This window comes from Colobus angolensis, unplaced genomic scaffold, assembly GCF_000951035.1.
Source record: "Colobus angolensis palliatus isolate OR3802 unplaced genomic scaffold, Cang.pa_1.0 Scaffold5, whole genome shotgun sequence".
Classification (NCBI taxonomy): Eukaryota; Metazoa; Chordata; class Mammalia; order Primates; family Cercopithecidae; genus Colobus; species Colobus angolensis.
Window position 1 is genome coordinate 17,527,200 of NW_012118487.1, and position 26,007 is coordinate 17,553,206.

At 36.8% G+C, this 26,007-nt stretch overlaps 1 long non-coding RNA gene across 1 annotated transcript; it reads right to left on the reverse strand.

Annotated features, from left to right (window-relative positions):
• Positions 1-462: 462 nt before the first annotated feature.
• On the reverse strand, positions 463-3,075 carry LOC105524389. The gene is made up of 2 exons (XR_001003752.1): positions 2,978-3,075; positions 463-746 (listed from the first exon to the last, which is right to left on the reverse strand). It is a non-coding gene; the product is annotated as an uncharacterized LOC105524389 (long non-coding RNA).
• Between the last annotated feature and the right edge of the window lie 22,932 nt (positions 3,076-26,007).

Here is a 26,007-nt window from a genome sequence, read left to right on the forward strand (position 1 = left end):
TCCCCCATGGTCATCCACCACACAAAGCAGTAGATCTTCCTTTAAACTGAGCTTCCACTAACTTCAAAGAATCTTCTCTGTAGGAGAACAAGGTGCATAAGACACAGGAGGAAACAGAAATCTGACCACAGGAAAAAAACCTTTAAAAATTCTAACCAAAGCACAGAATTCTCCAAACAAGGGAATTGCTCAGCAACAATCAGGTCAGGCATGAAATCACAGACATTAGGGTGAAGTCAGAGAGGTCACCTTCATGTGGAGAGGGAAGACTGCACAGTGATGACACAAAATCTCACAGCAACCACAGTGACAGGAGTGGAGGAAACTGCAGATTTCCCAGGCTGACCTATAGTTACTTGATAAAATGCAATGGACACCATTCCAATGTCTCAAAGGGTGGCCATAATCTTTCAGAGCATGGAAGGCCACTTGTTTCAAAGAGTCAAAGTGTCAGCCAAGTTCTTTATTTCTAAATTTTCTGTTTATTAATGTTTTAATTTCTACAAAATAAGCTTCCTGAATTAACTAATTTGAGTTGTATCTATAATAAAGCTTGTTAATTAAATTTGAGAAAAGCTCAATGTTTACCTCATATCCACTGCTAATATGGACCTGGAACTCAGGAGACGTCATTATCACATCATTTCTGCAGCCTCTTATCTCATTGGCTAAGTGATCACATGCCAGTCATCGCTGTGAGGTATTTTTCTTCTTTATCAGATCCCCATCATAGAGGTCACAATAACCTGGGAGAAAAGACAAAAAAAGTTGTATTAAGTTTACATTATTTGCCCAGATGAAAGCAGAAAACCATAGAGTAATGCAAAAACTATCTCTGTCTCTGAAGGGCCATTATCACTTCATCTTCTGGAACAAAGGCAGAGACACAGAGGTTTGCATGCGACTGTCTTCCTGGGCTGTCATTCTATAGAATTGCCAAGGTAAGTGTTCCCTCATAGTACAGCTTTCTTTATAAACTTCCAGGCAGTGCTCATGATAAATAGGCTCATAAATTATTAATAAATAATCTAGGCTTGGAAGGTCCTAAGGGAAATTATATAAAAATATCTGATTGTAAGCCAGATGCGATGGCTCATGCCTATAATCTCAACACTTTGGGAGGCCAAGGCAGGCAGATCACCTGAGATCAAGAGTTTGAGACCAGCCTGGCTAACATGGTGAAACAATTTTTCTGTTATTGTTCTGTTAAAAACAATACAAAAAAAAAAAAGAAATATCTGATTGTATGGGATGCTTTTCATCCCTAAGATTCTTCCATCAATCTATAAGTACATATTAAGAAACTATCACTGCTCTTTTTACTGTAAAGATACAGTGTAGCATGCATAACCCTGTATGCAGAGACCTTATAATCCAAAGTGGTAGAAGGGGTAGGGTTGCCAGTGAAAATACAGGAAACTCAGTTAAATTTGAATTTCAAATAAACAATGAATAGGTTTTGGGGTTTTTTATGTTTGTTTTGTTTTGTTTTGTTTTGTTTTTTCAGACAGAGTCTCACTCTGTCCCCCAGGCTGGAATGCAGTGGCACGATCTTGGCTCACTGCAACCTCCGCCTCCTGGGTTCAAGCAATTCTCCTGCCTCAGCCTCCCAAGTAGTTGGGATTACAGGCACGTGCCACCATGCCTGGCTAACTTTGTATTTTTAGTAGAGATGGGGCTCGTGCCTATAATCCCAACATTTTGGGAGGTCGAGTCAGGCAAATCACTTGAGGTCAGGAGTTCGAGACCAGCCTGGGCAACATAGTGAAACCCCATCTCTACTACAAAATACAAAAATTAGCCAGGCATGGTGACATATGACTTTATTTATTTTTCTTTTTTTCTTTTTTTTTTACTTTTTATAACATTTTTTGTAGAGATGGGATCTCACTATGTTGCCCAGTCTGGTCTCAAACTCCTGGGCTCAAGGGATCCTCTTGCCTTGGCCTCCCAAAATGTTGGGATTACAGGCGTGAGTCATTGTGCCCGGCCATGAGCATGACTTTAAATACAGCATAATTGTGTGTTTCTCTCACAATGAGCAGATACTAGCACAAGGGGGCAGAAAGTAAAGAAAGGGCAGATGTCCTCTTGAAAAGTAGGAAGCTGAATAGCTTTGGCTTAAGAAAGATTAAAAACAAGACAGAAGACTATTACCTAAGCTAATAAAATCAGATCAATAAAAATCTACACCTTGAAGCTGATAATTTTATAAGTAACATAATTGAATACTATTCAAATATTATTGTACAATAGTTCCCAGTAGAACTAAGAGTATTGAGGGAAAAAATTCTGGGATCTAAGATTATAGATTATCAGTTCTTTTATTGATTTAATTGATGATTTACTGCATTTAAGGAAGTAATGGGTTTTTTCCCATAGGTAAAACAGAAGACTAGTAAATTTGCTCTTATTTAGGTGAATACATAAGCAAGTAAGGAAGAGTTAGCATTTTGCTATTGTCTGGGATAGTATCACAATGGCTGTATTTAATTTAACAAAAGAATATATATGATTAATAATAGGAGTATGTTTGATGATAGTAAACATTTTAATAAATTTCAGTAATTGCCATAGTTATTAAAGGTAGTCTTTTTTTTTTTTTTTAAGACAGAGTCTCACCCTGTCACCCAGGCTGGAGTGCAGTGGCATGATCTTGGCTCACTGCAACATCCACCCCCCAGGGTTCAAGCGGTTCTGATCCCTCCCAAGTAGCTGGAACTACAGGCACACACTACCACATCTGGCTAATTTTTTGTAGTTTTAGTAAGACGGGGTTTTGCCATGTTGCCCAGGCTGGTCTTGAACTCCTGGCCTCAAGTGATCCACCTACCTCAGCCTCCCAAAGTGCTGGGATTACAGGCGTGAACCACCATGCATGGCCAAATTTAGTCAATTTTTTAAATACTGGAAGTCTTACTTTTTCCTCATAGAAAATGATTTCTAGTTTTCTAAACTAGAAATAATAGTATCTTACCTTACATAACATGTTTTCCAAAATCTTGGTGTAATTTCTCTCCTGCTTGTACGTGAAAACTGCCACATTCAACATGAGAGAATAGTCCATGCTCCTGAAAAGAATGTGCAATGGATCAAATTTTCTAGTTTTAATTTTGTTAAAAACTACCAGATATGTTTAATTTCCTTGAAAATGTTTATATGTTAAGCAACATGAAGACTTTTTTGTATTCATGTTACTTTTACTAAGATATATATATTTTTTGGTCCAGAAACATTGAAATAATGAATACTTTCTTTCAAACTTCTCATATAATAATTATATTGTATTTTATATTTCTTCCTCAATAGACTTCATTTCCGCAATCATTTTAGTAATCCTGATTTAGTTATTGAGAGTCTGGTTTTTAAGCGCCCACTTAGAAATTTGTTAAGATTCTCAAACTGCATTGCATGTATTAAAGTTTGTAGCACCCAGCGTCAAACATTTTGCTATAGTATTATAGTAATACTGAAACTGTTTTGGGTGTGCACATGCACACGTGTGTGTGGGGGGAGGGGGGTGTTCTTCAAAGAAGGATAAAACACAGTTACGGGCTGAAACATCTTATAGATAATTGTGTACTTTCCCATCAGGGAAAAGATAAAACTAGCCTAACTATATGTGTTTACTATAAGAGTTGCAGGGATATCACTGAGGAGGAATATTTTTTTCAAAAGTCACGAAATAATATTATTCCAAAAGGATGTTTATGTAAAATATATGAAAATTTTAAAATACAATAATTCATTCAAAAAGCACTGAAATTTCCATTTTAAGACTCATTTGATAATAATGCTGAGAAAATAAAGATAATTGGAATTTAGAGCTCAATTACATTTTTAAGTTAAAATACAATAGATTTAGGTTCCCAGTAAATAATGTTAAGAGAGTCAAAAATGAACTTTCATTGAATGAATACATTTGGTTTTATGTAATTCCCTATTTTTGAATTCGTTTTTTGCCTTGTACTATAAAGCTTAATATGAAGTCACAGCTCAAGTCTTTTGGGTTAAAATACTTTTTAAAAAAAAAAACAAGAAAAAGTAAACGGCCTCAAATTTATCAGCAGCAAGCAAACAAGGGAAGGCAAGTAGCTTCGTGCTGTAAATGTCAATGAAAACAGAACATAAGCTAGAAATTCAGATTTGTTCATATTTTAAAATATATGTATAAACTTTGCATTACATTTGGCATGTTTGGGGTGGTGCCACATAATCAAATACATCAAAATGTTATAGCGAGCGCTATGAATATTCACAATATGTATGATAAATAAATACCATGGAATCCAACAAGACTCCCAACAGATCCTCATTCTCCGAAAACCTTACTAAAGAAAAAAGGTAGGTTGAAGAAATTCTAAGAATGCTGCTAATGTCCTCCAACTTAGAGAGAGGGCAACTGAGAGCTGAGTAGAAAGACACAGGAAGATGTTCAATACTAGAGGTCCTGGAGGATCTGGAGAATCCTGGAGGATCACACTCCTGGAGGATCTCAGAAAGACAAAAACAGATACTGGAACTTACCATCTTCAGATGGAGAAAACAGATGCTATCAGTGGAAATAGGCCCTAGTAGGAGACATTTATAGGATTTCAGTGAGAAAGCCAAACCCAAATTGTCCAGAACAAGGGTTATAGTTCTCTAATCCTTGAACCCTCAGGTTTCAGAAAAGCAGATAGAACAGACAACCAAGCCATCAAAATATAGCACCTAAATTAACAAATCAAACAACTCTCCAAAACAAAAGAATCATAGCAAAGAGAATATACTCATACTATGTCATAACAAAAACTTCCAGACAAAGCTCTCTGTTAACCAATAACCAAATGAAATTCATGCCATGGAAACAATGGCAACAGACTACAGTTGAAAAAAAAGTAGCTAGTGAATAACAAATGAAAAATCCATCATCAAGAAGACATAACCCAAAGAACAGAACTTATTTCCCACAAATACTTCACACTATAAAATAATTTGAAAGAAAATGAATTCAATAAAAGAACTCAAAGATGAGATGATAAATTAGGGAAACAAGTGCCAACGGGAAAAAAATGAGAAACAAAAAATTATATTACTATAGATCTAATACACAAATTAGAAACAGAAAAAAAAACAAGTTAAAAAATTGAAATTGCAGCATGAGAATGTCTTAAAACATGTATAAATGCAGAGAGAAATAGGGACAAAAAGCTTAAAGCAAATGAAAAGAAATTGGTGAATGTAAATGGCAGATAAATGACATCTATCAATCATTGAAAAAGAGGAAAGAAAAGGTATATGGAAAATGAATACAAAAGTATTTCTTTAAAGTTTGAATAAAACTAAATAAAATTTTCAAAATATATCTTCTAATATGAAAGTTGTTGCAGAATAAGCAAACCAGGTATATTCTCATTAAGCTACTAAATTTTAAAGATGAAGTTAGAATTGTTGAAGCATCCAAGTAGTAAAAGCAAATCAACATTAAACGAGAAAGAAAAAAACATTTGGCTTCACACTTGGCTTTTTGAACAGTAACATTCAAAATCAGAAAGTAATGGAAAATATCCACAAAACTCTCAGGGGTAAAACAGCACGGCTTTATATTGTAATAATGATCCAATAATTACTCCAATAGAAAAGCAGTGGGCAAATATAGGTGTGGTGGCTCACACCTGTAATCCCAGCACTTTGGAAGGCCAAGACGGGCAGATCACTTGAGGTCAGAAACTCGAGACCAGCCTGTCCAACCCCATCTCTACTAAAAATACAAAAATTAATTTGGCATGGTGGTACATGCCTGTAATCCCAGCTACTTGGGAGGCTGAGGCAGGAGAGTCACTTGAACCAGGGAGGTGGAGGTTGCAGTGAGCCGATATCAGGCCACTGCAGAGCTAGACTCTGTCTCATGGAAAGAGAAAGAGAAAAGTAATGGGCAGACATTCCCAAGCATGTAAAACCACTGGGTCTTCTTGAACAAACAATTGAAAAATTGATGAACAAGAGAAAATGCAAGTACACAATTTGAAATTGAAGAAGCTTCCTTAGAAAGATTAAGAATTAGCATTAACTATAAAATATAGAAATTAAATAGAATGCTTGGAATATGACAGTACACATAGTGAAAAGAGTATAAATGTTCTAAAAATTTCTAACACAGTAAAAATAACCTAAATCAAAATCCGGAGGCTCAAGAAAGAGAGAAGGGACAAAGGATCACTTTGTTAATCACTTTAGCTTTCATAATGTATCAGTCTATATTATTAATTTAACTATGTTGTATAATTTAAAAAAGATTCCTACTTCATGAATTTTCTAATCTTTTTATTAACCTTAGAATAGTGTTAGAGACTAATGCTTCTGGTGAAGAAATCTTTGTATCTTTATCCTTTATCTGAAATCGATTAATGACAGAAATTTCATTTTACCTCTTTTTATTTAATGTACAATTGAACAGATTTTACTTTAAAAGAATGTGATTCCAATGTTATTAAGTATTTCTGTCTCATGCATGAAATACATATATATACATTCATGAGGCAAATGGAGAGACAAAGATTCATTTTTCTGCCTGTATATACATTTAGTAAGATTCCTAAAATGACTTCTAATGTTAAAATTTCAATTAGTTTGAGTTGTAGAGTTTGGGGATTTCTTTCTACTTTCTACTTTGAACCTGTCTGCTTTGCTTAAATGTTTTATAAAGACCTTATATTCATTTTATATCAATAAGAGTACCTGCTTTAAATTTTTAAAATTAAAATGAACTAAGTTGGGTCCTCAGTCAATATTCTGACCAATACATGAAGAAAAATATTACTAATCATCTGGACGGGTTCTTCTATATCCAACAGTTAAAATAAATTTGGGCTGAGTTTTCTTAAATCATTGTCATGCTTCTTGTAAGTAGTGTTATGCACTGGTTACTTTGATGACCAAGAATAAGGCACATAGTTCTTTGTACTGGAATCAGATTTTTCTCTGCAAAAATCCGGTGAGAATTCTCTTGTCAATATAAGGAAATTGAACCCATTGTTAGCATTTGGACCAACAGGCTACCATTCATTGAGGATCTATTTTGGTTTTGCCTGCATAACATGTCAATAGGCTTGATGTTTTAGATCTTCATCGTTGATTATTTCCAAATTACTGAAAATGTAATATGATAATTCTTGAATTTTAAAATGAGTAAAAATCAGACTTAGAAAAGTCTAAGGTAACACAGATAATAAACGGTGAAACCAAGATTCAATACCAAGATCTATTTGCCATAATCATGATCTTTGGCTAGAATTTTGCAAACTTCACGCCTGTATGGCTCCATAGTATAAACAGTTTGCCAAATACAACCTCTGTTCTTCGGACATTAGTAGCCTTGCAACCCTATTTCTTGTTGCTGCCGGTGACACCCACTGTCAGAATAGATCCTATTGTAGTCTCCACTTCTTCTGGCTACTAAACCCTTATTCAAATCATTGTGTAGTGAATTGATTACCAAAGCATAAGTCATGTACCCACATCCTATTCATATAGAAATGTATGGCTAGCACTTTCAGCTTCTTTAGTAGAGGTGAAATCTAAAAAATGCCTAACATATTCTTCTTTAGCTTTCCTTACTTATGTTTTTTAATAGTATGTTTCCAAAGTGGTGCTACAGAGCAATTGGAAAAGGATGATTCTTTCAACAAATCATACTAGGTTATATCTAGATACAGATACGTGAAAATATGAACTTAATCTCTACCTCATGGCACACACACACACAAATGATTCCAGGTGAATTGTAAGTTGAAATTTGAGAACTAAAACAATAAATTTCTAGATGATAGAATAATATTTGTATGTTCGGAGTAGGCAGATATTATTTAAATGAGAACCCCAAACTACTAATCACAGAGTAAAGGACCAATAAAGTACACTACTTTAAAATTTAGAATTTTGTTCGTGAAAAGACATTATTAAGCCACGAAGTATAAAAAGTATAAGAAGTACAGTAAGCCACATTGTATACTTTGCATGTGAACACCTTGTTCCACAAATATGTTCAACAAGAGATTCATATGCAAAATATATAATGAATTCCTAACAATCAAAAAGTAAAAGACAAACATGCTAATAGAAAATAGACAAAGGATCAGTCAGAATGGCTATTATTAAAAAGTCAAAAAATCACAGATGCTGGCAATGTTGCAGAGAAAAGGGAACACTTACACACTGTTGGTGGGATGGTAAATTAGTTCAACCTTTGTGGACATCAGTGTGGCAATTCCTCAAAGACCTAAAAAAAGAACTACCATTCAACCCAGTAATCCCATTACTGGGTATATACCCAAAGGAATATAAATTGTTCCTTTGTACCATAAAGACACATGCACACATATGTGCATTGCAGCACTATTCACAGATTATATTCAAAGACATATAATCGACCTAAATGCTCATCAATGGCAGATGAGATTTAAAAAGTATGGTACATATATACCATGGAATACTATGCAAACATAAAAAAGAACGAGATCCTATCTTTTGCAGGAACATGGATAAAGCCGGAGGCCGTTATTTGTAGCAAATTAACACAGGAACAGAAAACCAAATACTACATGTCCTCACTTATAAGCTAAATGAAGAGAACACATGGACACATAGAGGGGAACAACACACACTGGGGCCTACTTGAGGTAGAGGGTGGGAGGAGGGAGAGGATCAGAAAAAAATAACTATTGGGTACTAGGGTTAGTATCTGGATGATGAAATAATCTGTACAACAAACCTCCATGACACAAGTTTACCTATGTAACAAACCTGCATATGTACCCCTGAACCCAAAATAAAAGTTTAAAAAACAAATAAAATTAAATAAAATGAGCCAAAGACCTAAATAGTCACTTCACTAAAACACATATCCAAATGACCCATAAACAAAAAACACTCAGTCACATCAGCATGAAGGAAATGCAAATTTAAAAAAATGGTAACATACCACTACACACCCAGCAGACTGGCTAAAAATAAAAAGACTAATAATATCAGGTGTTGATGTGGATGCCAAGCAACCAGAACTCTCATCCATTGCTGATGATAACATAAATTTATAAAATATTTTTGGAAAACTAGTCAGAAGTATCCAGTGCTAGCTACGCTGAACATATGCCTATTCCATTACCCACATTACCCAGCAATTCTCATCTAATGCATACTCAACAGAAATGTGTGTGTGTGTGTGTGTGTGTGTGCTCACCAAAAGAAAGATATAGAATTGTGTACAGGAGGACCATTTATAATAAACAAACTTGAAAACAACACAAACTTCATCCACAGGAGAAAAGAGAAATAAGCTATGATATATTCATCTGATAGGAGATTATTCAGCAAAACTATCACTATACCACAACCAGTACAAATGAGTCTCACAAGCATAATGTTAAACAAAGGAAACCAGACACAGAAAAGTGTATGATATATAATGCCATTCACATACAGTTCCAAACAGACAAAACTAATCAGTGGTGTCAGAAGACAGAATAGGGAGCATTTGGGGGGAAGTTGGTTTATATCTTCTAGAGCAGCAGCCCAGCTTCTTTTTTAAATTTTTTTTAACTTTTAATTTTTGTGGGTACATAGTAGGTGTACATATTTATGGGTTATATGAGATATTTTGATACAGGCATGCAATGCATAATAATCACATCATGTTAAATGGGGTACCCACCACCTCAACCATTGATCCTTTGTGTTCCTAACAATCATATTGTTTATACTCTTTTAGTTATTTTTAAATGTACAGTTAAATTATTTTTGACTATAGTCATCCTGTCATGCTAGCGAATACTAATTCTTAAGGGTTTCTCTCCTAACTTGTAGGCCTTAATTGGCCTTTACAGACACCTTAATACGCCTTGCCATCACCTTTGAATCCCATGAGCATTATCCTCTTGCCATAATTCTTTGATGTAAAGTGAGTTCTTTGGTCAGAGACACGTTGTTTGAAATAACTTCATCCAAAGTCCATGTCAGTTATGATTCTTTCAGTTCCAATTAACAGACAACCCAACAAGAATGTGGCATTAACAGAAAGGATGTTTATTATCTCATTTAACAAACAGTTAGGCGCTAAGGTTGGTACAGAATTGGTTAATTCAATAGCTCCCAAAGCTCTTAAGTTGCTTTTATAGTTGCCTTCATGATCAAAAACCAGAGTCACATTCAGAAAATAAAAGCTCTTTATCCTGCAGTATAAGGAAAATTCACCTCTCCAGAGACTTCCTCCCTCATTTTGTTAGCTAGAATTTGGTCTTCTGTCCATTTAAAATAAAATATAATATAATGGTTAAGAGCAAAGAACATGAGCTAGTCTGCCTAGGTCCCGCTTCAATCACTTCCTAAATGTGTGGAGGTTTCTTATTCTGCCTGGGAATCAGTTTTCTCATCTGTAAAATGTGGATAGTAATGGTTTCTGGGTCACAGAATTAACTGAATTAAAACATGGAAAGCACTTAGATTCATGCCAGGAATCTAAGAATCACAGAGGAAATGTTCACCAATATTTTTATCATCATTACCATCATCATTTTTATTATTATTCCCAAATCATTCTTTGGCAAGGAAAATAGAATCACCATGTTAGTTACAGAACCCTATCCTGGGAGTGTGGGACATCCAGTCTCTTCTGAAGAACACGGCAGCTGATACCTGCACAAATCTTGGTGCCAATCATAAAACAGGTCACATACGGCACAGCCCTATTATCATTTGCATGGTCAAAACTTCAAAAGCAATCATACTACACTACCTGTATCCATTATTCAGTTAAATGTCTAATGTAAATAAGTTCATTGCTCTTCAACGTTAGAAGAGAGAGGTTAATATTAATAAAGCCTTAGGACAAAATGTCTGACAAACGCACACACAGTGGATAACATAATATCACACACTTGAGGAATGTGAAGTCAATAATCAGACTATTCACCAGGCAAAAAACTCTGACCTCATTTTCCACCCCCATCATTGACAGAATTTTTTTGTTTTAAGTAGCATAGTCTCCACATTTCAAGTCTCTAATAAAATAGTTTCTAGCACACTATGAACCTACGCATCTCTTGCCCAAAAATTTATCTCCAGTTTCACCGGACCATCTGTGAAAGAAGTACAGTATTTGTTGTCTCATTGTCTTCCCTTACCTGATAGTCATCAGTAAGAAAATAGTAGTTTTCTTTCCCAAAACAGTGGTTTCAAGAGAGAGGATTATTGACAGGACAAAATTTATACTGCCTGAGGTCATGTTTATGCAGTACATAACAATAGGCTGATAAATGATCTGGTGTTTCAGGTCACTTTCAAGATTCAGTTGGATCATTGTGAAATTGAAGGAAGGATTGTGCAGGTTTCACACAAAACAAAAGTCAATGAAAAATTCAACTCATTGATAATGCACAGAAATAGACATACGTCCACATGGATCTATTTCTGTGTTCTCTTCCTTACTTCTGTAGAGAGGATGTGCTGTATCTCCTAATGACTTAGTTGAGGCAAAATGTCAATAAAAATAATCGTATGTATCAATAACAATGCACTAAGATTAAGCTCTTGCTATGTGTCAACCCCTGTTTTAATTGCTTTATATCATGTCACTTCAATCCAGTCAGCAAATTGTAAAGTAGATATTCCTATCAGCCCATTTTACAGATATATCAGAGGAAAATACAGTGCCTTGCATAAAATCACTCAGCAAGTTAGGGACAGTACCCGAGTTTAGAGCCCAGGACTTTCCTCCACTCTCAACTATGTCCCCCAAAATGAGAAAGGCTACAGTGATATAAATTGGACTTGTTTACTGTACTGTCCAGTCCCAACCTCATGCTGAAGACATATGGTTTTGAGGCTTTAATAATGTTATATTGATGGTGACTCTTTACTAAGATAGATTTTATGTACCACTGATCCACAACATTTCTAGACTAAAAGTTGTAGTATTATTAATGAAAGTATCATTTTCAAACAATTGTCCATTTTCTAGAGTTTGCATAATAGATGTAGATATGCAATTTACATTTATATGATAATAGCTATTAAAAAGTCCTTGTTCAAAATGATGTTGTCCATATATTTTATTAAGATGAAATGTTTTCTACATGGCATTTGCAACTCAGACAGAATATCCTATCCCTGAAAGTCAAATCTGAGATTACTTTTTATATCACACTTCTAATAATGACCTCAAATCTTATGCTTTAAAAATATTTTCCATTATTTCTCTCAAAACATGTAATAATGATTACAGAATATTTACTAGTTAGGTGCCAACAAATACCTGTTGAGAGACTACTTTTGGCTGAACTAAAACACTGAACTAGGCACTAGAGAAAGAATGAATAAAAAGAAAAGTCCTTGTTCTCATGGAGCTTGTATTCTGATAGGAATTACAGACTAATAAAAGAAGTAAACAAATAAATGAATCAATTAGATATTATAAGTGCTGCCATGATCATGATTAGGGGTCAATAGGGAGATGAGAAACATAGGTTATATGGTCAGAAAAGACCATTCTGACAAAAACAATATTAGATGAGAAGATACTGGCCATGTTCAAAGCAAGAAGGAGTTCTGAGGGGAAGAAAGAGTGTGTACCAAGATCATGGGCAGAAGAGAAGGATGTGTTTTTAAGATGACCAATGTGTTTGGAAAGTGGCAGGAGAGCACTTAGATTAGCATAATTGAGCTAATGATAGCAATAGATATCATTACTATAACTTGACTTGTCTTTACTCTTCTCATTATTCTATTTATCCATATTTGCTGTCCTGAAGTGCTGATATGAGTCAGTCACTACGCTCCAGTTCTCTGTCTAGGGGCTAAGCTATAAATGCCATTCCTCATGAGACATACATTGCAAATTCACCATACACAAAGCAATGTGTCAGCCACTCAGGACACAAAGTTGAGCATGATTTTGCACCAACCCTTGTATAGGTCAAGTGTCATCTGCAGACTAAAAAAGCTAATAAACACAGACTTAGGTGATGAGCATTTACGACACACATGTTCACTCAGAGAAGGGCCGTAAAAGCGTGGAACACTAACTCAGGAAGCTCATCTTCCTTTCTGAGCCGTGCATCTGGGGCATTCTCCATGTCTTTCCCTTTAATATCCCTCTGACCTAACTTAGGAGCACTGGTTGGATCTGCCTACAACTTCCAACTCATTTTCCAAAGAGAAATCTGTCAGTATGCACACTGCTTGCTTTTAGTGTGATCTCTGATAGGGCTGAAAATCTTCCTAAACAAATCTTGGCATCTCTTGCTCTCATAGTTTCAGCAAGTTAATTATTCTTCTGTAAGATGCTGTTTCTTGGGATTCAGTGAGCTGACATTCCTTCATGTTAATTTATTCAAGGCCGAACAGTTACATTGATTAGACAACTCAACAGCACCAGGTCATGATGCTTATGGAGTTGCTCTCTTTGAATTTCAATGCAGTTAAATGACAGAGAAGTGAGGCTGGTATGCCTCCGCCATCACCTTTGTGAAAGTTCAATAGACTTTTTTAAGGTTCTTGTTAGGAATGGGTATTGTTTCTATGTAATACTCTGAAGAGGATCCTCTTGATAAATTTCAGTAATACCAAAGCTTAGGAGGAACAAGCTGATCATGCAGAGCAACGTAGACCCTTTCAGGGTAAGAGTTCTGTATATGATGAAGAGTATTCCATTGAAAGTAGCATTTTGAAGAATGGTGGTGGTGTGATGCACACCTAGGAACTGACACAGGAAAAGTGCTACAGTGAGTGACTGGCATTTCTGCATGAGCTGCAAATAGAGTAATAGAATGCATTGAAGCAAACTATAGAACAGGGCACAGTACAGAGGAGCTGAAGAAGATGACAAGGTTATTGATTAGCAAACAGCCCACCTTGCCACACTATTTAAGCACAGTGACCACCTTTCTAACTCTTCATTATTTAAACCTCAGATTACACCTCAAGACAGTTTTATTTGCTGCTTAGGTACACCTTTGAAGACCACAGAGAACTTCAAAATACCACTCCAGAGAAATTGACTACGACTTCTGACTCAGAGGGATTTTCATAGAACAGAAAAGATGTGCAAGAAGATGCCTAAAGAAGAAATAATTAGGACTCTAATATCTAATGTTCCACTTCCAATAGTTGCTTGCAGTAATTTTTGCTGTTATTCCTTTCCATTACCTCAAACCTTCTTTAAAATCTGCTATTATCATCAGTTTTGGTTAGTGATGCACTAGAGAAATAAAGGAAGTAAGAAATTGGTCTTTATTGTGTAGCAAAGGGGATAACACAGTTTCTAATAACCAGATATCATGAGAATTCCATCACAAGACATCACTAGGTGCTAAACCATCAGAAACCACCCCCATGATCCAATTACCTCCCACCAGGTTTCACTTTCAATACTGGGGATTACGATTCAACATGTGATTTGGGTGAGGATGCAAATCCAAGCCATATCATTCCACCCCATATTGTCCCAAATCTCACATCTTCCTCATATTTCAAAACACATTCACGCCTTCCCAACAATTCCCCAAAGTCTTAACTCATTCCAGCATTAACTCAGACGTCCAAGTCCAAAGTCTCATTTGAGACAAGGCACTTTTGCCTATGAGCCTCTAAAATCAAAAACAAGTTCATTACTTCCAAGATACAATGGTGGTACAAGCACTAGGTAAATGGTTCCATTCCAAAAGGGGGAAATTGGCCAAAATGAAGGGGTTACAGGCCCCATGAAAGTCCAAAACCCAGCAGGGCAGCCATTAAATCTCTAAGCTCCAAAATAGTCTGCTTTGACTCCATGTCTCATTTCCAGGCAGCACTGATGCAACGAGTGGGCTCTCAAGGCCTTGGGCAGCCCCACCCCTGTGACTCTGCAGGTTACAGCCCCTGTGGCTGCTTTCATGGGCTGGCATTGAGTGCCTGTGGCTTTTCCAGGCTCACAGTGCAAGCTCTCTGTGGATCTACCATTCTGGGGTCTGGAGGACAATGGTCCTCTTCTCACAGCTCCACTAGGCAGTGCCCCAGTAGAATCTCTGTGTGGGAGTCCAACCCCACATTTTCCCTTTGCACTTGCCTAGCAGAGGTTCTCCATGAAGGTTCTTCCCCACTGCAGCAGACTTCTCACTGGACATCCAGGCATTCCCATATATCCTCTGAAATCCAGGAGGACACTCCCAAGCCTTAACTCTTTCCCTCTGGGCACGTACAGGCTTAACACCATGTGGAAGCCACTAAGGCTTAAGGCTTGCACCCTCTGAAGCAATGGCCAGAGCTGTACCTTGGCCTCTTTTAGCCATGGCTGGAGTTGGAGTAGCTGGGAAGCAGGATACCATGTCCCAAGGCAGCACACAGCAGCAGGGCCCTGGGCCTGGCCCATGAAACCATTTTTCCCTCATAGGTTTCCAGGCTTGTGATGAGAGGGGCTGCCATGAAGGTCTCTAAAATGTCTTGGAGACATATCCCCATTGTCTTGGCTATTAAACTTCAGCTCCTCTTTGTTTAGGCAAATTTCTGCAGCTTTCTTAAATTTCTCTCCAGAAAATGGGTGTTTCTTTACTACGATATGGCCAGGCTACAAATTTTCCAAACTTATAGGCTCTGCTTCCCGTTTAAATATGAGTTCCAGTTTCACATAATCTCTTTGCTCATGAATATAATCATATGCTGTTAGAAGCAGCCAGGACACTTCTTGAGCACTTTGCTGCTTAGAAATTTCTTCTTCCAGATACCCTAAATCATCTCTCTCAACTTCAAAGTTCCACAGATCTTAGAGCAGGAGGTCAATGCTGACAGTCTCTTTGCTAAAACATGACAAGCGTGACCTTTACTCCAGTTCCCAATAAGTTCCTCATCTCCATCTGAGAGCACCTCAGCCCAGATATCATTGTCCATGTCACTATCAGCATTTTGGTCACACTCATTTAGCAAGTCTCTATGAAGTTCCAAACTTTTCCACATCTTCCTGTCTTCTTCTGAGCCCTCCAAACTGTTCCAACCTCTATCCATTACCTAGTTCCAAAGTTGCTTCCACATTTTCAGGTATTTTATAACAATGCCCCACTTCTCTGGTTCCACTTTTCTATATTCGCTCATTCTTGCATTGCTATAAAGAACTACCTGAGGCTGGGTAATTTGTAAAGAAGAGACATTTAATTGGCTAATGGTTCTGCAGGCTGTACAGGAAGCATGGCTGGGAAGGCCTCAGGAAACTTACAATTATGGTGGAAGCGAAGAGGAAGAAAATACATCTTCAGATGGCCAGCAGGAGAGAGAGAGACAGAAAGAGAGAGCACACACTTGCAAAGGGGAGGGGCTACACACTTTCAAGCAATCAGATCTTGTGAGAACTCCATCACAAGATAGCACTAGGGTGATGATGCTAAACCATTAGAAACCACCCCCCTAATCTAATCACCTCTCACCAGGCTCCACTTCCAACACTGGGGATTACAATTCAACATGAGATTTGGGTGGGAGCACAAATCAAAACCGTATCAAACAGTTTGCACATAGGAAACTCAGAGAATTCATTAGAAGAGGAGATCAGCAAACAATACCAAGAAAGTGGAAACTCCCAGCAGTACTGGGAGATAATAAGAATCACCACATTTTCTACAATGCAAAGGGTAGAAGCTTAACCATTCTATCAGATACTAAAGGAAAGAGGATTCAAGAAAGTTGAAGGATGTGGGGTCACTCAGGTTACAGATGATTGGTTTATCTAAATGCATTGGGTACAAATTTCAGTCCATATATTAAAGTAATTATTTTCTTTTATAACAGCTTAGTTTCTGTTGCAAACTTTGACTTTGTGGTGGAAAATTAATATAACTGCTTTCCAGGATGCATATGAGTTTCCAGTGAATATGGAATACCTGTGAAACAGAAGAAAACCTTCCCCTGGTCTTGTTCATCCTGTTTCCATGTTGGCTGCCAAAGAGGAAGGCCTATTCTCTCCTGGTCTCTTTCACGGTTCAAGGAGGAAACTAAATCCTGTTGCAGTGGCCCCTTCTATCTAGTTCATTAGAGTTGCTTAATTTAGTGCCTTCTGCAAATGTACCACTACTTCCTTCCCCACATTGGAATATGGAGGACCTCTGTAAGTCCAACATATGATGCAGTGGTAAGTGTTCCATGTCTCTGGGTAATTCTGGTGTGCAGGGGGCCTTACTTTCCCCAACCCTGGCATGGGAGAAAAGGATGCAAACAGGAACAAACAGGAACCTTACTCTTATATCATCAACTTTCCCTTTGGGCCTGAGATTTTTACAACATAAAAGTCAATACCTTTGAAACCCAAAAGCTTTTCTTTGCTGTTCTGTAGAATCATAAACTTCTGAGGCAAGGATTGACAATTGGCTGAAAAGACAGAAGGACAGGAGGGAGAACCACAAGAAAAGTGGAAATATTCATATTTTGTAAAAGTCATGTCCCTTTAAATAAGGAAATTTTTTTGTTTTTTGGTTTTGGTTTTTTATTTTTTTTATTTTTTTATTTTTTTATTTTTTTTTAAAAGGCGAAGGGTTTATAAGATCCAAAGAGAAACCAGAGTATGAGGAAATGTTATTGGCTAATCATTAAGCAATTAGTTTGTCCCACAAAAAAAGGCGCTATCCCATCATTCCTTGCAAGGCTCTTGCTTCTTCCTTGGGACTGTAGAAAGCATGCCAACAGTTCACAGTCTGCTCATTTGATTGTTCCTGAGTTCCAACCCAATCTCTGAGTCTATAAAATCTACCTTCCTGGAACATTCAGTCTTTCAAGTTCTTAACAAGTAATAAGTAAACATAGTGATTCCTGAATAGGCTTAATTTAAAATGAAATTAGTTGGCTAGTTTTAGCGTTCATTTGTTTATCTAGATATTGATTACCTACTTTCTGCAATATGCTAAGGAAACAACACTGAAAACAAACAAACAAACAAAGCCTTGTATATACATTCCAGGGAAAGAAACAGAAAATGAACATGTTAACCTCCCTACTCGATCACCCTTACCCTTCTAATCCACTAGGGGAATTTTCAATCAACACTAGAGTCCGCTACATTTTAAGTAAGCTGATTTTAACTAATAAAAACAAGCTCATGTATGTTCCTGACAGCACCATGACAAGCATTTCCTCACCTCTCTTAACATCTTCACCTTCTGCAATCTATTTGCTTCTCACTTCACATAATGGCCTTGGGATGGCATTGCAGGAATTGCAGCATTCTCCAAAAGAGAGTATCTGTCCCAAAGTTATATGGCTAGCTGTCTTTTTAAGAAAGGCAGGTCTTTCAACTGACTCCTAACTCTTTTAGATAATAAAATTCCTGATAATAGAAATGCCTTTTTCCCATTTCTCAAAACTACATGTTAACAAAAGGTCACAAGCTGACTCCAGTTCCCTGTGTACTTTGCAAGGTAATATAGTTCTGAAAAGAAAAGCTTAATGTAAAGGTCAAGATACAAAATCTATTTTTCCTGACTATAAACTATTGAACACTTCCTGAGATTCATGAGCCATGCTTTAGTAGCCTGGATAGTACCAACATTCCTTTAAACTAATGAGAATTTTTAAGTATGAGAAAATATGCGAGAAAATAAAACTAACTACACAAAAGTGTACTGAAGGCTATATGGATTCAAGTTTCTGAAATTGACTTATGTCCAACAGCTCATTTCATAAACATACTCATACATGAAACCAAATACACTTTACATGGCTTTGTGTAATAAAGGTATTTAAATAAAATTTTGTTAAGATTTTTCCAACAAAGGTGACTCTAAATTTGAATGAATTATAGTATCAAAAATGAATTACATTTTAAAGTCAGAATATGTTTCCCATAAGAAAACACATTCCTGGGGAATTGAGATGAAAATGTTTAAAAAAGACCACAGTAAGATGACATGGCCCTGGGAACTCTGTTTCAAAAAACCACAGACCAGCTCTCTGGCTGTCCACATCCACTTTTGGGCATCATGAAACTTGAATAATTCTACCCATCCTGAATGAGGACTCCCTCAGCCAGTGACCTCACTCACCTAAAAGCCTTACTATTGCCTGGAAATCTCCTGGTTCCCCTTCCCAATATTTTTTACTTTAAATGGAATTCTGACTTTAAAACAGATTCTTCCCATTTTCTCTTTTGTCAGGATATTTCAATAGCTCATAGAGCTGGTTACACATTTATTTAATCAATCATTATTATTTATCACTTGACAAACACTTTTCTCCTTTTGTAAATTCTTTAATTAAAAACTAAAGGTATTTTGTTTTCTTCACATGTGAATTAATCATGCAAAAGCATGGCAAGCAGCCTAAGAAGTTTCGTCTTTCTTAACTTTTACCATTTTGGGGGAAATTGTGACAAAGAAGGAACAAAGAGTGGTGTGATTTATGGAAACATGAAATAAGGACAATAAAACTGCCCTAGATGGATAGGAAACTTTCTCTCTAGGAAACGGAGCCATCCCCTATGAAGCACCTTGCTTACAAATGTAATTTCACAGGTTAGGGGTGTGTGAGATGGGGAGGTGGGTTTGGTTGTTTTTGTTGGTTTTACAAATATTGGAATGCTCTAAGACTCCTCCTCCTCAATTTTCACAACCTCTAAAAAATACTGAAAAAGCTAATAACTGTTATAAATAAAATTCGGTGCTACAAAGAAATAGCACTAAAACATAAATTTAATTTTCTCAGCAAGGCAATCTTTACTTCTCTAGAAGGGTATGACTCACGAATGGAGAAATGACAAGAGCACGCCTGAACAAGGGAGGGGAAGGGGTTCTTATCCCTGATGCAGGTAGCCCCTACTGCTGTGTTGTTCCCCTATTGGCTAGGGTTGGACCACACAGTCTAAGCTAATTCCGACTGGCTATTTTAAAGACAGCAGGGGTACAAGTCAGAGTGGTGGGGTGAGTAGTTTGGCAGGAACGACAGTTACAAAACAGGTGACTCAGGATGACTCAGGTCAGAGCAAGTGACCAGGGATGACTCAGGACGGAGCAAGTGATAGAGGCTAGGAGGGGGTTGTTTACAGAAACTAGAGGCAAGAGGGTGAAGAGAACCAGGAACTTAAACTTTAAAAAAGAGAACAGAGAATAAGAGAGCTGAACATACTGACATATTGATTCTGTGAAGAGGAACTTGGAGTTCACTATACTTAACATAACATTTTTAAGCAGATCCCCTTTGCTTAGTTTTAGCTCTATAGAGTAGAATAAAATGAATATAATGAAACTTCTTTTTAAATTATACATTATATATAAAGATATATATCAACTATGTAAAAAATAGCCATTTATCATAGAACCTAAATAAGTAAAAAACAATTATACAAATTTATTTTTCTATCCACCTAATTGAAAGTCAAAAATTAAATTAAATATCTGTTTTATTTCTCATTAAAAACTAGGGTTCATCCAAGCCATTAGATAAAGGGTTGTTCGGCAGTTTAGTATCTGTGTGTTAAAATAATCAAATATATATTGTAGCTGATGGCTTCAATAACAAGAACAAATCTAGATTTTTGTTGTCGTTGTTACATCCACGGGACAAGCATTTATTCACTTATGTATCCTCAGTAGCACAATTTGAAAAAAAAAAAAATGCCCAGCACTTAGTAGAGCAAAATAAATATAGTTTCGTGAATAAATTTGTACTCTGAATTTAAGTACTTTGGTCCTTTCCTAAGATTTGCCCACAGCAGAACTGAAGATGGTCAATCTTTAACCATCCCTGCTACCAACTTTGTAACCAAGTCTCAGCATTGCAAATATTTCCAAACTGTATCTAAATTGCAGGACACTTTATTCTAGTTTGCTAGAGTTGGTGTTTAAATAAAAAAAAACAGCTCCTTTCTGGATTATTAATTATTTTATGAATGTAGAATTTAAATTTGAATTGGCCATGGTAGAAGGATAAGAAAAGATAGTAGAGCTAAACAATAATTCACGGAAATAAATTGCTTCCTTCGGTGTGAATTGTATGAACATCGACACACATTATCCTAGGAGAGCTAGAAATAGAAAAAGTAAACAGTAACCTAGCTGGACACGGAGACTGAAAGATTCCCATGTACTCTGTATATACGTAAAGTACCAAAAATAAGAAACTCATTCAGAGGCTTTCATTTTGCAGGAAAGGAGGGAAGAAAGATTGAAAGACAGGCAGGAAGGAAGTTTAACTATTCATTGTTTTCTCAATGTTTTCATGATTGCTATAACCAATCATTGTATGTGGTGATAGCCTGGATATTGCACGAGCCTGGTGGTTGGGTCCTACACACAGCAGGTATAATAATCAATATAACTTGTTTTGACTCGTTGATACATAAAGCCATTAAGCTTCTACACACTCCAAAAATTTCATGAGAAAGCAGAAGACTGAAGCAAGTTTAACTTACAGAAGTATGAGTTTAAAAATTCACTAAAATATCAGTTCAGGTACTTCCATGAAGCAGACATTAAACCCAAATGGTTCCAAGATTTTTAATAATGAAATTAACCTTTCAACAATTTTCCCTGAAAGTATGTATTTCATCAACAGATTTGAAAAATAACAATTATTATTTTTATAAAAGACAAATTTAACTAAGGAAGTTTTCATTCTAATATTTCACAAACATATTGTTACTTAAATTATCTTATCCAAAAACTAGTTGCCTTAGATACTATGGTATCTAAGGTGTTTAAATGTGTTTCACTCATTTAGAGAACTGACTTCTATGCTCTTTGAAATTTTTTAAGAGAAAAGTTGAGTATTACAGCAGTAAAAGAACTGACATACCAAAGTCATTATTGCTTTCAAAAAGGTTACAAAGGTGCAGCTGATTATGAAAAGAAAAAAATATTATATCAGAAAAACAACAAAGACTAGATACTGTTAATTGCTTCTTTGAAATGGGCAAAAAGAGTATAAAAAATGAATGAATTGGGGATATGTTTTTAAAAATCAGTAAATCCATCACTTTATTTTTACTGTGAATACATGTACTTATTGTATAATGAAGGCTTGACTTTTGATATAATTATATATGATGACAACAAAATTACAGTAAATAGGGAAAATAAACATACTCTTTGAGTGAGACATATTGTTATGTACTACATGAAGGGTAAATTGAAGAATATTCAACCGTTCTTTTTAGGTGAAGAGGTGTCGCCGCAATAGTGCCATAAAATAGATAATGTTATTTCCCATTTAAAATAAGGATATTTTTATGTTATACTTTTAAAATAACTTGGCAGTTAGAACATCTTTGAAAGGTAGTTTTTCTAATAGTAATATTTTAAGACTACTAAACTAGGACAATCACAGAATATTATTGGTTTGTTTAATTGATTTTACTCCTTCCCAAAAATAATTTGGAACAACATATAAACTACAGTTTAAAAAGGTTTATAAATTGCAATATTTTTTCAGAACTATAGAAATAAAATGTAAGTGTGTAAATAATACTGAGTTCTTATAACCTGAGAGAAAGAAGCTTAGCAACAAATTCCTCAGGAAAGACAAGTTTTTTTACCTGTAACCAAATTCTAAAGGAATGGCTCATGTGAGGATTTATACGAAGTACATTAAATAATGTAATAGACGATGTCAGAGTAAATGAAGGAGCAAATTTCTGCCTCTTTCTTGTTGCCACCTCCATAAAAACTGAGAACATCCCATTATGCTGAAGCTCAGGGAGGGGAGCTACAAAGGGCAAAGCTAATAACCAGGTACATTGCTTTTCAGCCATCGAATCTGACTCAAGGACACCACTGAAAGCATACTGAGGATGAGATGTCAATTACTGTCCTAAGGTGGCTTTTTCTAATAGATGTTTCTTTCAAAGGGGCATTTTAAAAGGTCTGAAATAGGGCAATTTGGGTTCACACTCTCAGATGACACCGTAGTAAATTTCTCCATTGAGCTCTGCCCTTGAGCAGAGGAAGCTTAACCAGTACTTTTGCCCTGAGGGTACCCACCCCATCCCTGCATAGGACACTAAGCAAGGGTGAACCAGCAGGAAAGCCAGAATTTTCTTTAGGTACTATTGATTTACACTTTAAGAAATTTTACTTAGTACAAGAATAGAAACCCATGCTTGCAAGAACTAGCAATGCAATTTTGGTTCAACAAAATGCTTCATTTTCACAATTTCTTTATATTCAAAAACATGAAGCTTAAAAAAATGTTTATAGTCACAAAATTAATAACCAAATTTGTCCTATCTTATTTAGAGGATTATGGTTAGGGTTAAGTTTAGAAAAAAAGAATTAGAGTTTTTTCCAAGGGTAGGATAGAGATCAGGATTACTTTAAAGTCATATTCCAGTTTATTTTTATTTCTAATTTTATGTCTAAGATTTTTATCCTGTTATGAATAAGCCATATAATTTCCAATTCTATATTAAGGGGTTCTTAAGCATACAGGAGTTTACAAATTCAGGCAAAAGGAGATTGGAATTTAGATAATTTAGATTTATGACATTACCTTTTCATTTCATCTTCTGCATTCTTGAGTAGAAATCAAACATTTCAACTCAATTGCATAGATTTCACAGGTTGTAAAAAGATGAAGATAGCAACATAAGACTGAAATTCCCAAGCAGCTGAAGTCTCATATTATAGGCTTAGCTACTGACCAATCAAAGACCATCAAAGGAGGTTAACAGCACCTTCTAAAAACTAGGGATGAGTCAGTGAAGACGTGGCAGCAGCTGCAGTGCCACTGAACAAGATTTTCTTCTGTAGCAAGGCTCAGTTTTGCCTTATCTGATGCTCCTCAACTGCATTCAACTGCATTTACTTACTTCAGCAAAATCTTCCAAATATTCAGAAACTCTTTTCTTCTACCTGTCTTTCAAGTAAGTAAATAAACGGGAGTCAAAATAAGCTGGATGAAGCTACTATGGGTTGCCTGACATTTTTACTAAGGCAGTAACTGCTAAGCTGAACATTCATGACCATGTGACTTAATCAGAAACTAACTTTATTCTTTATCCCCCTGCTCTTTAAACTCTCTGTGCGCCAGTTCTTTCCCTGACACTGCATGAATTCTCTGATAAAGTCCATAACTTCTTCAATCACTATTCAATACTCAAAAACCTCTATTTACCTTCAATCGTAAGAATAGTAATAAATACATACAACTAAGTCCAATGTTTTTCACAATTTTACCTAATGTAAAATTCACCTCGCCTCTACTAGGTTAGACAGGTTCAGAAGGTTGCAATGGGGTATATTTTAGCTTCTTTTTCTGTTTTCCCCACCTCACTGCCTCTTCTACCTGCTGATTTTCTAGCTCTGACATGAGTCCCTCCAGGCGTGGAGAAGATAAAGAAAGAAGAGTCAAGGTCAGCACCAGTACAATCTGGAGCTGGTTTTTCCTGGCATTTGCAGACGTCTCCAGCCACCTCTCGCTGGAAGGGATGACCAAAACCGACTCCTTTCCTTGGATGGCTTGTGTGGGTGCTTCAGTCTCGCCGGAGAACAACCAAGGAGGCTTATCTAGACAGCGGCAACAGATTTTTCTCAGATAGGCTGCTCATGTGCGGTCCTTCCAGCTGTACTGCAGGGACCTCTTCTACAGAATTTGAATGGCCCCAGAACAGCTCTCTCGTTTGGGGCTCATCTCTGGCCGACAAGGTACACTCCAATGCATGCTCGCCCCCCACCACTGGCACCCAATTCATCTGCCTTAGAAGGATCAGAGCCAAGGCCTCCTGCCTTTAGAGTCCTCAGATGTGTACCTAGCTTCTCTGATTTCCCTGAAAGCTGATTTATCCCACATCTCAGTGCTTCAGGAAGGCTGGTTGGTGCTCTTTCTCTGATCCTCCAGCGCCCTCTACTGGGCCTTCACTTACCCAACATCTTCACAATCAGGTAAGACGCCTTCTTTCAGAGAGCACTCATACATAGCGGCTGTTTTCCGGACCCAACCCTCACTGGTACATTCTTACGTAGGTGGCGCTGCAGGAATAAATCTGTTAGATCCTGTAACTTGTCCCTGCGGCTAACTGGAAAAGAAGTGAGGTTCCACAAAGAAGGAAAAAACAGACACTGAGGTCTACTTGAGGGGTGAGGGTGGGAAGAGGGAGAGGTACAGAAAGGACAGTATTAGGTACTGAGCTTAAGATCTGGGTGATGTAATAATCTGTACAACAAACCCCCGTGACATAAGTTTAACCATGTAACAAACCTTCACATGTGCCCCCAAACCTGAAATAATTTTTTTCAAGTGAGGGTCCCTATAATGTGTCCCTTAACTATCCAAAAATAAAGCTCGATGGGCATCTAAGCTGTCAGCCATGGCATCAATAGTAAGGGACAGTTCCAGTGGCATCTCCTCTGACATATTTGAAGTATATAATTGGAATGCCATGTGCTAGCTCCATTATCTCTTCTGGTGAAGGGGAAATATCCTCGATGTATTTTGCAGAGTTCAGTAAATCTATCAGGATAGGGGTATTCCTGGAAAGTAGCTCCAGTTACCTCTACAAAGACTAATTGAAACCCTTCCAAAAGCAGTTGGTTTTCACTGGAAGGTCTCCTTCAGGGTGCCTGATGACTTGGTGCATCCTACTAATCCAAGATATAAACTTGTGCATGATGGGTAAATGTATCCAATACTACAAATTTATCTTCTAGATACCAACTATTGGATTCTAATTCTTTCCACCAGCTCCACAGCTCTCAGGATAAGCTGGCCATTTCACTAGACTTAGGAGGCACACAGCTCACATTTGAAATGGCATCTTCAGCCATTTGGGGCCAAAAGGAGTGTTCTTCTCCAACACCAAGGCAAAGGAGATTAAATATTTCATGCAACATGCTGTGAGGGCCACGTGCATCACCACCATCTGCAGTGCTTAATGAATATTAAGCACTCTATGCCCACCTCAAACAGACAGAACGAGAATTTCTCTTGGATGCAGGAAACTACCTATTGAAGAAACACTCCAGGTAATCCTCTTGCACAACCAAATTTCATAATCCTGAGGTAGATAATCAGAGAAGTCAACACCAGAGG